The sequence below is a fragment of the Chiloscyllium plagiosum genome, chromosome 18 (assembly GCF_004010195.1).
Source record: "Chiloscyllium plagiosum isolate BGI_BamShark_2017 chromosome 18, ASM401019v2, whole genome shotgun sequence".
Lineage (NCBI taxonomy): Eukaryota > Metazoa > Chordata > Chondrichthyes > Orectolobiformes > Hemiscylliidae > Chiloscyllium > Chiloscyllium plagiosum.
Window position 1 is genome coordinate 65,918,252 of NC_057727.1, and position 9,033 is coordinate 65,927,284.

A 9,033-nucleotide genomic window follows, 5' to 3' on the forward strand; every position below is an offset into this window, starting at 1 on the left:
CCTGTATGTCCTTGGTGGAGTGGGAAGGGGAGTTGAAGTGTTGAGCCACGGGGTGGTTGGGTTGGTTGGTCCGGGTGTCCCAGAGGTGTTCTCTGAAACGTTCCGCAAGTAGGCGGCCTGTCTCCCCAATATAGAGGAGGCCACATCGGGTGCAGAGGATGCAATAGATGATGTGTGTGGAGGTGCAGGTGAATTTTTTCCCTAAACTATTCAACTCAACTCAAAACACTAGCAACCTTGAAACTGGGAGAATTAAAGTGGTTTCTCAGGCTTTATTCAATGTTAGGGAAAGTGAGGTCTGCAGATGCTGGAGATCAGAGCTGAAAATGTGTTGCTGGAAAAGCGCAGCAGGTCAGGCAGCATCCAGGGTACAGGAGAATCGACGTTTCGGGCATAATCCCTTCTTCCTGAAGAAGGGCTTATGCCCGAAACGTCGATTCTCCTGTTCCCTGGATGCTGCCTGACCTGCTGCGCTTTTCCAGCAACACATTTTCAGCTTTATTCAATGTTAAACAGAAAGGAATAAATAAATCACCACAAAGACACTAAGAAAGCCAACCAAAGACCATAACCTTATACATTAGCATTAATGAGTAACTTAAGATAGCTTAAACCTGCTCCTTTACTACAAGCTACCCACTCTAAAAATATCAGCGCTATGAATTTCCTGGAATACTTTTAATCACTGAACACAGCTACTTTAAAACCTCTCATTGCCTAGCCCCACCTCCACCCCAAAAACAGATTATCCAAGCTTCTCGACCATGCTTTCTACTGCTCACTTTAATTAGCGTTAATTCTATCACCCTTCTGTTCTCTTTCAAAGTTTGAGAGACTGGAGGTTCACTTGTCAGGGCTGCAGAAAATCTCAGATTTGTATTGATGAAGTCAAAGTATAATTGGTCGTCTGACATTCAATATTGGGCGAGCAGAAACTTCCTGCAACCTGAATAATGGTTTCACTCCCTCCAAAAAACTCAATTCCTTAGGTAGGAAACCCATCCCTTTCCTTGGCTGAACCACACTGGTCATAATGTTGGTGTCATATTTGATTGTGAAGTTCAGCTAACAACCATATACATGAAGAAAGCATTTCCAGCCCTGTAGGATCACTCAAGTCTGCACCTCAAAAATTTAAGTGCTTAATACATTCCTAGCCAAGTATCCTGTAATTTCACTGTCAATTCCTATGCTATACTGTGTTAGCTCATATCCTAACTCACACCAAGTTTCATAATCCATCACTTCTATGATTAAATAGCTCCTGGTAAATGTACTTCTTGATTTTGGAATTTTGATCATTGTCCCAATCCCTCCATGGCCTCATTCCTGCCATACTTCATGAGTCCAATCCTTAAAGATCCTCAATTCTGGCCTCTCATGTATCCCTGTCCTAAAAGGCTCCATCGCTCTATTTTAACATATTCATTAAAATCTACCTCTTTGATCAAGCTTCTAATAATTTGCCCAAGATTCCTTCATGCGTCAAGTTGTGTTTGATAAAGCTCCATGAAGTGCACAAGAGTCATACAGCACAGAAAAAGACCCTTCAGTCCAACTCACCCATGATGGCTAAGTTTCCCAATTTAAACTGGTCCCGCTTGCCTTCGTTTGGCCCATATCCCTCTAAACCTTTCCTATTCACGTACCTGTTCCAAATGTCTTTTAAATATTGTTAACTTGACGTGCATCATTTTCTCTGGCAGTTCAATTCACCGAGGAAAAAAAGTTGCCCTTCAGTCCATTTTAAATCTTTCTCCTCTGACCTTAAAAATATGAAGGGCTTTTGCCCGAAACATCGATTCTCCTGCTCCTCAGATGTTGCCTGACCTGCTGTGCTTTTCCAGCACACACTCTTGACTGATCTGCAGTCCTCACTTTTGCCTTAAAAATATGCTGCCTAGTTTTGAACTCCCATACCCTCACTTCATCACTTGTGCTATTGCACCTCAGTTTTGTGTCTCCCATCTTCCCAATTTATACCATAAAGGAAAATGCCCCTCTTCTGTTTACTAAGCTGCCATAAAGCAAATCAAATATGAAAAGAAACATATACTGTTAAAGTGGGGACTGAATTAGATCTACACACAGTGCGTAGATGACAACACCAGATGACAACACTAGGTCTTGGTGCTTCCACGTGCAACGGAAATCAAATTGGTAACTATCTGGACATGATCTTGCACCATTAAAAATCTCAAGTCAGCTAATGGAGAAAACAATCTACTTCAGCACAGAGTTGCACAATAGCACTTCACACAGCCATGTAGAAGATTAGATTAGATTACATTACTTAGTGTGGAAACAGGCCCTTCGGCCCAACAAGTCCACACCGACCAGCTGAAGCGCAACCCACCCAGACCCAATCCCCTACATTTACCCCTTCACCCAACACTACAGGCAATTTAGCATGGCCAATTCACCTGACCTGCACATTTTTGGATTGTGGGAGGAAACCGGAGCACCCAGAGGAAACCCACGCAGACACGGGGAGAATGTGCAAACTCCACACAGAATCGCCTGAGACGGGAATTGAACCCGGGTCTCTGGTGCTGTGAGGCAGCAGTGCTAACCACTGTGCCACCATGCCGCCCCAGAAGGGTCACCATTATTTCATTTGAGGGTAATGTAACATTCTGTTGCACCCTGTCTTGATAAGTGTTACACCATTATAGTGAGGGATGACGACATGCAAACCTGAGGAAATAATTTGCCTTGACTTAACACAGCTCATTCAAGAGATATAAACCAGATACAATAAAGCTCTCTATAGTTACGCATTGGGTTACACAAGTGTAATTGTAGCACAAGAGGAATTGCAGCTCTATCATTTATCCTAAAGGTCAAACGAACTGCTCTTCAGTCCACTCTCAATGCTTGCCAAGAAAATGTCAGCCATATTTGCTTTTGGGAAGTAACAAACGAGCATGACTGAAGCTCATTCTTCATTTTTTGCTTTCATTATCCAGCCAATCTCTTTGCAAGAGTCCTTGAAAAGTACCTGTTGTTATGTAGTTAATGGATTATGAAAAATTGCCTCGTAAAAAAAGTAAGGTAACCCTGGAAGCTAAAGTTGACAAGATTTCATCTATTGACAGGAACAAAGGAACTGGAGGTGGCTATTTGGCCCCACTTTTCTATTCTATCATTGCTCACCTAGATTTCGACTTGATTAATTAATCCACCTTTGCTCATATCTCGACATCCTTAACCAACAAAGTCCATCAGTCAGTATTGAAAACTTCAAAAAGATCCAGCAACTTTAGCCTTTTGGTGAAAAGTGTTCTAGGTTTTCACTGCTGGGAAAGAGGAAAGCTTCCTAAAACTTCCTCCTAATGCCTTAGCTCTAATTTGAAGATTTTTCCCACCAGTGTAAAAGCGTCTCTCTAGATTACACTATTAATTTCTTTTGATCATCTTAAACACTTCAATTAGATCACACCTTAATCTTTAATGCTTAGTCTTCCTCACACCTTGAGCTGTCGCAACTTTGAAAGAACAAGTCTCAAACAACAGCACACTGACACATCCCTAGAATCCCTACAGTGTGGAACCAGGCCCTTCAGCCCAACAAGTCCACACTGACCCTCTGAAGAGTATCCCACCCAGCCCCAACCCCCTACCTTATTACTCTACATTTACACCTGACTAATGCACCTAACCTACCTACACATCAATTAATACTTTGGGCAATTTAGCATGATCAATTCAACTAACCTGCACATCTTTGGCTATGACCTACCCCACTCCTATTGCACCCACAATCTAACAAGCCACGGTCATCTTTCCCTTACGGCCATGATTCAGGGGCCACTAGCGATTATAGTACTCATCACCTATGCCTATTGCTTTTGTGGAAAATGAAACTCTCACTTCAGTTACCGGCTTTTTACAAAGGATTCATTGAATGCCTTTAGTTCAACCACGAGAGGCCAAATACTCAGTTGAGACACCTAATGGTTAGAGATGGATGGAAACAAGGTATATGAATTGACATCTGCAGTAACCTAACCAAGGCTATAGGCCAAGTGTTGGGACTGGGACTTAGGAGAGTGGATAAGTATTTGATGACTGCTACAAACGTGATAGACTGAAGGGCCTCTTTCAACGCTGTTGGATACTTTTCCTAATCAACCTGTGCAGAGATGATATGACACACCTCTGGAGCAACTCAGGTCTCCTGGCTCAGAGTTAGGGCACTACCATGCACCAAAATGGCCCTTTTACTCTTTTCCATGCTAGAAGATACTTTCTAATCAAATTGTTCAGAGATTTTATACTCTAACTACACACAAGAGCTAGCTTTCCTGTCAGCTTTCATTTCTGACAAAGGTAAATTAAACCAAAGCTCAATCCTTGTGTGACCATTTGGGATGTTACTTTGTTTGCAGGTTCACTTTCTCCTCAGTACACCAAAACTCTGGAATTCTTTATCTCCCATTATGTCAGACTTTTGAAAAATCCCTACACCTAAACACCAACTAATGCAACTTCTTTCATTCTGTTTTCAACTTTGTTTCTGCCCTGAGATACAGCCATTGCTCTCAATGATGACACCATCCTTTGTGAGCAGAGGAAAAATGATGAAACAGACTCAAACATTTATGGATTTGCCAATATACCAAAGATCAGACAGAGAAGCAGGCCCTTGCTGGAAGTGCCTTGAATTTTCTTTAATAAAATAATATAATTACATCTTTGGTGGAATTAAGCCAGTTATTTCATTTTGCTTTTTCCTTGAACTTGTCATTTGCACAGTTTCCATGACAATTTAAATTGTGTCGCAATTCTTGTAGGAAACCAACTTTATGTGGGAGGAGAAAGGTGTGAAAATAAAGAAGAGGAATTTTCCAATTGAGGTGGCTTCAGATAAAATGATACAACACAAGGTGGCTAGAAAACCAACCCAGCATGCCTGTGTCGGTTCTTTGAAAAAGATCGGCCTTCTCTAGCTTGGAGCTCGGTGTAGCGCTGACAACCCAAGAACACTTGTTTATCCTCCCACAGGTTTTCTGGCCCCTCTCCACCCAGTTGTCCTTCCCTGAACAACTATGATGTATTACTATGACAATGAGCAAGGCTCATTGATCTTGTCTCGTGCCTGCTTTGCCTGAACACTCTGGCCAAAATGACATTATTGCTCTACATACACGCAAACAGCTATAATGAGAGCAGTTTACAGTCAAGTCCATAAGCCCAACTGGGAGCTACTGTGAAGTGCCATTTTAAATTCTCATCCCACTCTTGCCTTCTACCTGTAACAGTTTCAGTGAAGCTCAATGGAAGGGACAACACATGTCTTTCAAGTAGGCAATGTATAAGCCTACCCGATTATATAATCAAATCAAAATTAACAAAACAGAGCGTGTAACTGTTGCTCTCTGACAGTAAAGGTGTCGGTTACAGTTCGACTGTTGCAATTCACACCCTCTCCAGGCTCAAATTGTGTCTTTACTTGTCCCAATACCACTCACTTTTGTCTTGCATCATCAGCCCTTCCAACATTTCGACACTCTGCCACAGAACTTCCCTTTCAATCCTTCTTCGCCAGCCATTCCTTTGCTGACTTAGTACTGGCTTCAAACCTGCTGTATCTGCAATATTTTCCACTTCTGACAAAAAGGCAACTTGCAATATTAATTCAGTTTCTCTTTTCACAGATCCAGCCTGATTTGCCTTGTAATTCCATTATTTTGTGTTTTTATTCTTGTTTACAGAAAGACTGGCTACAGTTGAAAGATCGACTTGCTTTCTCAAGAACCAAGCTGAGACAGGAAGTCACCTGTAGCATATTTACTATGTAGATGCCAAGGATTAAACAGGGGATGAATCATGAGGACAGGCTGAATAAACTTGACTGTATTTGCTAGAGTTTAAAAGAGATTAGATCAAGATTGTTAAAATTAGAGAAGAATTGGATTCAGTAGATCTGGTGAAATTACTTACTGTGGTGGGGAACCAAGAACAAGGCACAATTTTTAAAACCAGAGCTAACATTTAGGATTGAAAATCAGAATATAGTTCTTCCACATGGCTGTGGAAATCTCGAACTTGCTTCCATTAGAGAGAAATTTTTTTTCGTTAGAGAGCATCTCAAATTATTCATCCACTCCACAATATCCACCCATACTTCAGCCTATGTGCCTCAGCTCAAAGCACTTTACAGATACAAGTCAAACAAAACTGGAAGGAGAAAACTCAATAGGAAGGTATTGGCAGATACTGATGTTCATATACTGTTCATATATTGTGTAACTACCCCTGTGCCCACAGAACTGACCAAATGTAAGTGTCACCAATTTGCAGAGGACCAATCCAATAGCATCTGCTCAAGTACAGGCTTCTGACATTGTCTCAAGATAGCGGTTCATTTTTCCATAAACGAATTTCTCTACTAGAGAAGAGCATGATAGGAATCAGGCAGAAAGCAGGTGTGCTGACTTTCCATCAGCACTTTAAGATGTACATTTTGATTATAAAGCTTTCATCATTGCTAATTCTAGGGAGGTTTATACTTTCCCCCTGGTTAACCTCTCTCCAAGTCAAAACAAAAACTGTGAGATATCATACTCAAAATGAGAGACACTCCTAGTATCGATGATTCAAATTTATTCTGAATCATCCTCTAACACTTGTACAGGGGACAGCCAAAGTCTGACACCACGAAGCCCAATAATGTATCTGAATTGAAAGTAACCAAGATGTTAGTTAAAGAAGTTGTTCTTCAAGAGTATCTTAAAAAGGGAGACAGGTGAAGGGGTCTAGCATGGAGACAGCTGAAAGTATTGCTACAAATGGAGTCACGGAGAAAGGGGAAGCAAACTACCAAAATTGGATAACTTCGTTTTTGGAGGATTGAGAGTTTAGTGCATAACTGAACTGGAGTTTCAAAATTTTAAATTCCTCTGTACTACTGAAACAAAATATCCAAGGATTTTAAAATGGAGACTGACAGCAACAATTGCAAAGACAGATATTCAGTATCATAAATGGTACAAAAAACAGATTAACATGCAACACCGGGAGCTAAGCACAGCCAGGCTCCAAACTGCACTAGCACACAACTCATACATCATTTTTTGCACCAAACCTTCTACTTGCAGTCCATCATGTAACAGGTACTGACACATGAGCTAGCATTGCTGATCTCTACCCACTCCCCATACAATGTTCAAGAAAAGGCTAGTCTCACAGACTTAGGTAGTGCTGGAGGTTGCGGGTGGAAACAGGAAGCTGAAAAAGATTGTGTCAGTCACACAGAAAACAATCAGGTCAGTTCAGACACTTCAAATATTGGGAGTCCACCAACAGATTCAATTAAAGTTGCTGTTTGTTGCAGCTCAGTTACATCTCAACCACACTAAAAGGGGCAGTACTGCAGTGTTTGAGGTGCTGTCTTTCAGATGAATGACTTCTCAGGTGGTGATAAAGATCCAATATACTATTCAAAGAATGGGGGCAGGGTGCATCCCCCTGGCCAATTTCTATCCCTCGACTAGATTTCCCAGTTACTAGCACATTATGGTTGCAGGGACTTGTGCATATAATGTATTTAGTGCTGCATTTAAATAATGCGAAACAGTTTGGAATGTCGTGAGATTATGAAGGTACTACAAAGGTCACTCTTTCTAGGAGGTAGGCAAGGTTTCATTTCACCTCCAAGCCAGACTCTTGCTATTATTTGGCTCCTCAGCATCAGCCAGTACCTGAGATCCAGAACTCTGATTCTTAGGAATTCCAAACTCTTTGGCACTAGATGGCCAGGATGCTACTACATGGGTTTATTTTATATCAGTTACAAAAGACTTTGAAATAGCCACTTCACTTTGCCTACTGAAACAACTTTAAAAAACAAATAAAACATGTCAATCAAATGGGGATAGATTGCTAAAAGGTACAATACCTTTTAGCAATAGTCTAGAATGATAATTGCAAAGAGTCTCGCTTTTCCTAGAAGGAAAATCATGACCCACGTTAAAACAATTTTATTTCCTTACCAAGTCACCTTGGTAACTTCTACAACAAATGCTGAGAACACTTAGATGGTCAGTCAGCAGCATCTGTGGAAAGAGAACTTTTCAGGGGTAGAACCACAGCCTGCTGAAGCAATGATTCTGTTCGGATACTGACTGGCATAAGTATTTGGCAATTTCTACTTTTGCTTCACATGCCCACCACCACACGTTTTGATGCTTTTCAAACCCTTTATTGTTTAAAGAGACCCAAAGAATCCTCATCACTTCTGGTAACTTAGGTCTTTATGTTACTTTAAATGGTTCTGATCGTGGGATAGTTTAAGAGGCTGCTGTGACCTTGTTATGTCACACTTCATAATCACTACTTTGCTAACTCTATCACAGATCTCTGCTTTAACATTGGTTGATCAAATGGTTCAATGTCAAGACTAAGAAAAAAAAACAATGATCGTGCAGCTTCAAACAGAAAAGCTGCAGCAAGAAGCATGAAACTCAGTCTAATCTTGTCGATCAAGACACCCCCCCCCCCCCGAAATAAACTCAAACAAAACCTTCAATACAAGCCTTTGATGAAACACTTTCAAAAAGTTCCACATTTGCACAAGTGTTCATTAAGAGAGAGAAATAGATCGATAATTAATTAACCAAGTAATCTTTAGGGGGTCAGTTAAGCAGTAAATATATTCCTTACCTAACACAGTTGTACACTGGGCTTCCTTTGAACACTGATACCAATACAACAGAGGCAACCAAATACACTACCAATGTTAATGGGCCCCTTTTCTTGTGTCAGACACAATCTACTTAATATTCTATATCACCTAGCAAAAGACACCAAAACCCTCTCTGCTTTCAGACACAGACATCGAACACCTGAAGTCAGACACAGCTACCCTTTACCCCTACTCATCGCCAGGCACAGAAGCACGCCACCCCCCCTTTACAATCTCAGAGAGACGCGGACACCCCTCTCCTGAGGCACAGGGACCTTCGCTCCTTCCACTCACACCCTCTCTCCCCCCCCCCCCACACAACGAGGCACCACACCCCCAGCACG

The 9,033-nt window shown here is 41.4% G+C and overlaps 1 protein-coding gene across 2 annotated transcripts in view; it reads right to left on the reverse strand.

Moving 5' to 3' along the window:
• The window catches only part of dag1 (dystroglycan 1), a 101,544-nt gene that overhangs the window by 91,370 nt on the left and 1,141 nt on the right, over positions 1-9,033 (reverse strand). The window contains exon 1 of one of the 2 annotated variants that reach the window (XM_043708515.1): positions 8,668-8,682. The exons of the other annotated variant lie outside the window; for it this stretch is intronic. The gene's annotated coding sequence lies outside the window, so the exon portion shown is untranslated. Of the gene's footprint in view, positions 1-8,667; positions 8,683-9,033 lie in introns of those variants that run through there. 2 annotated transcript variants of the gene reach the window in all.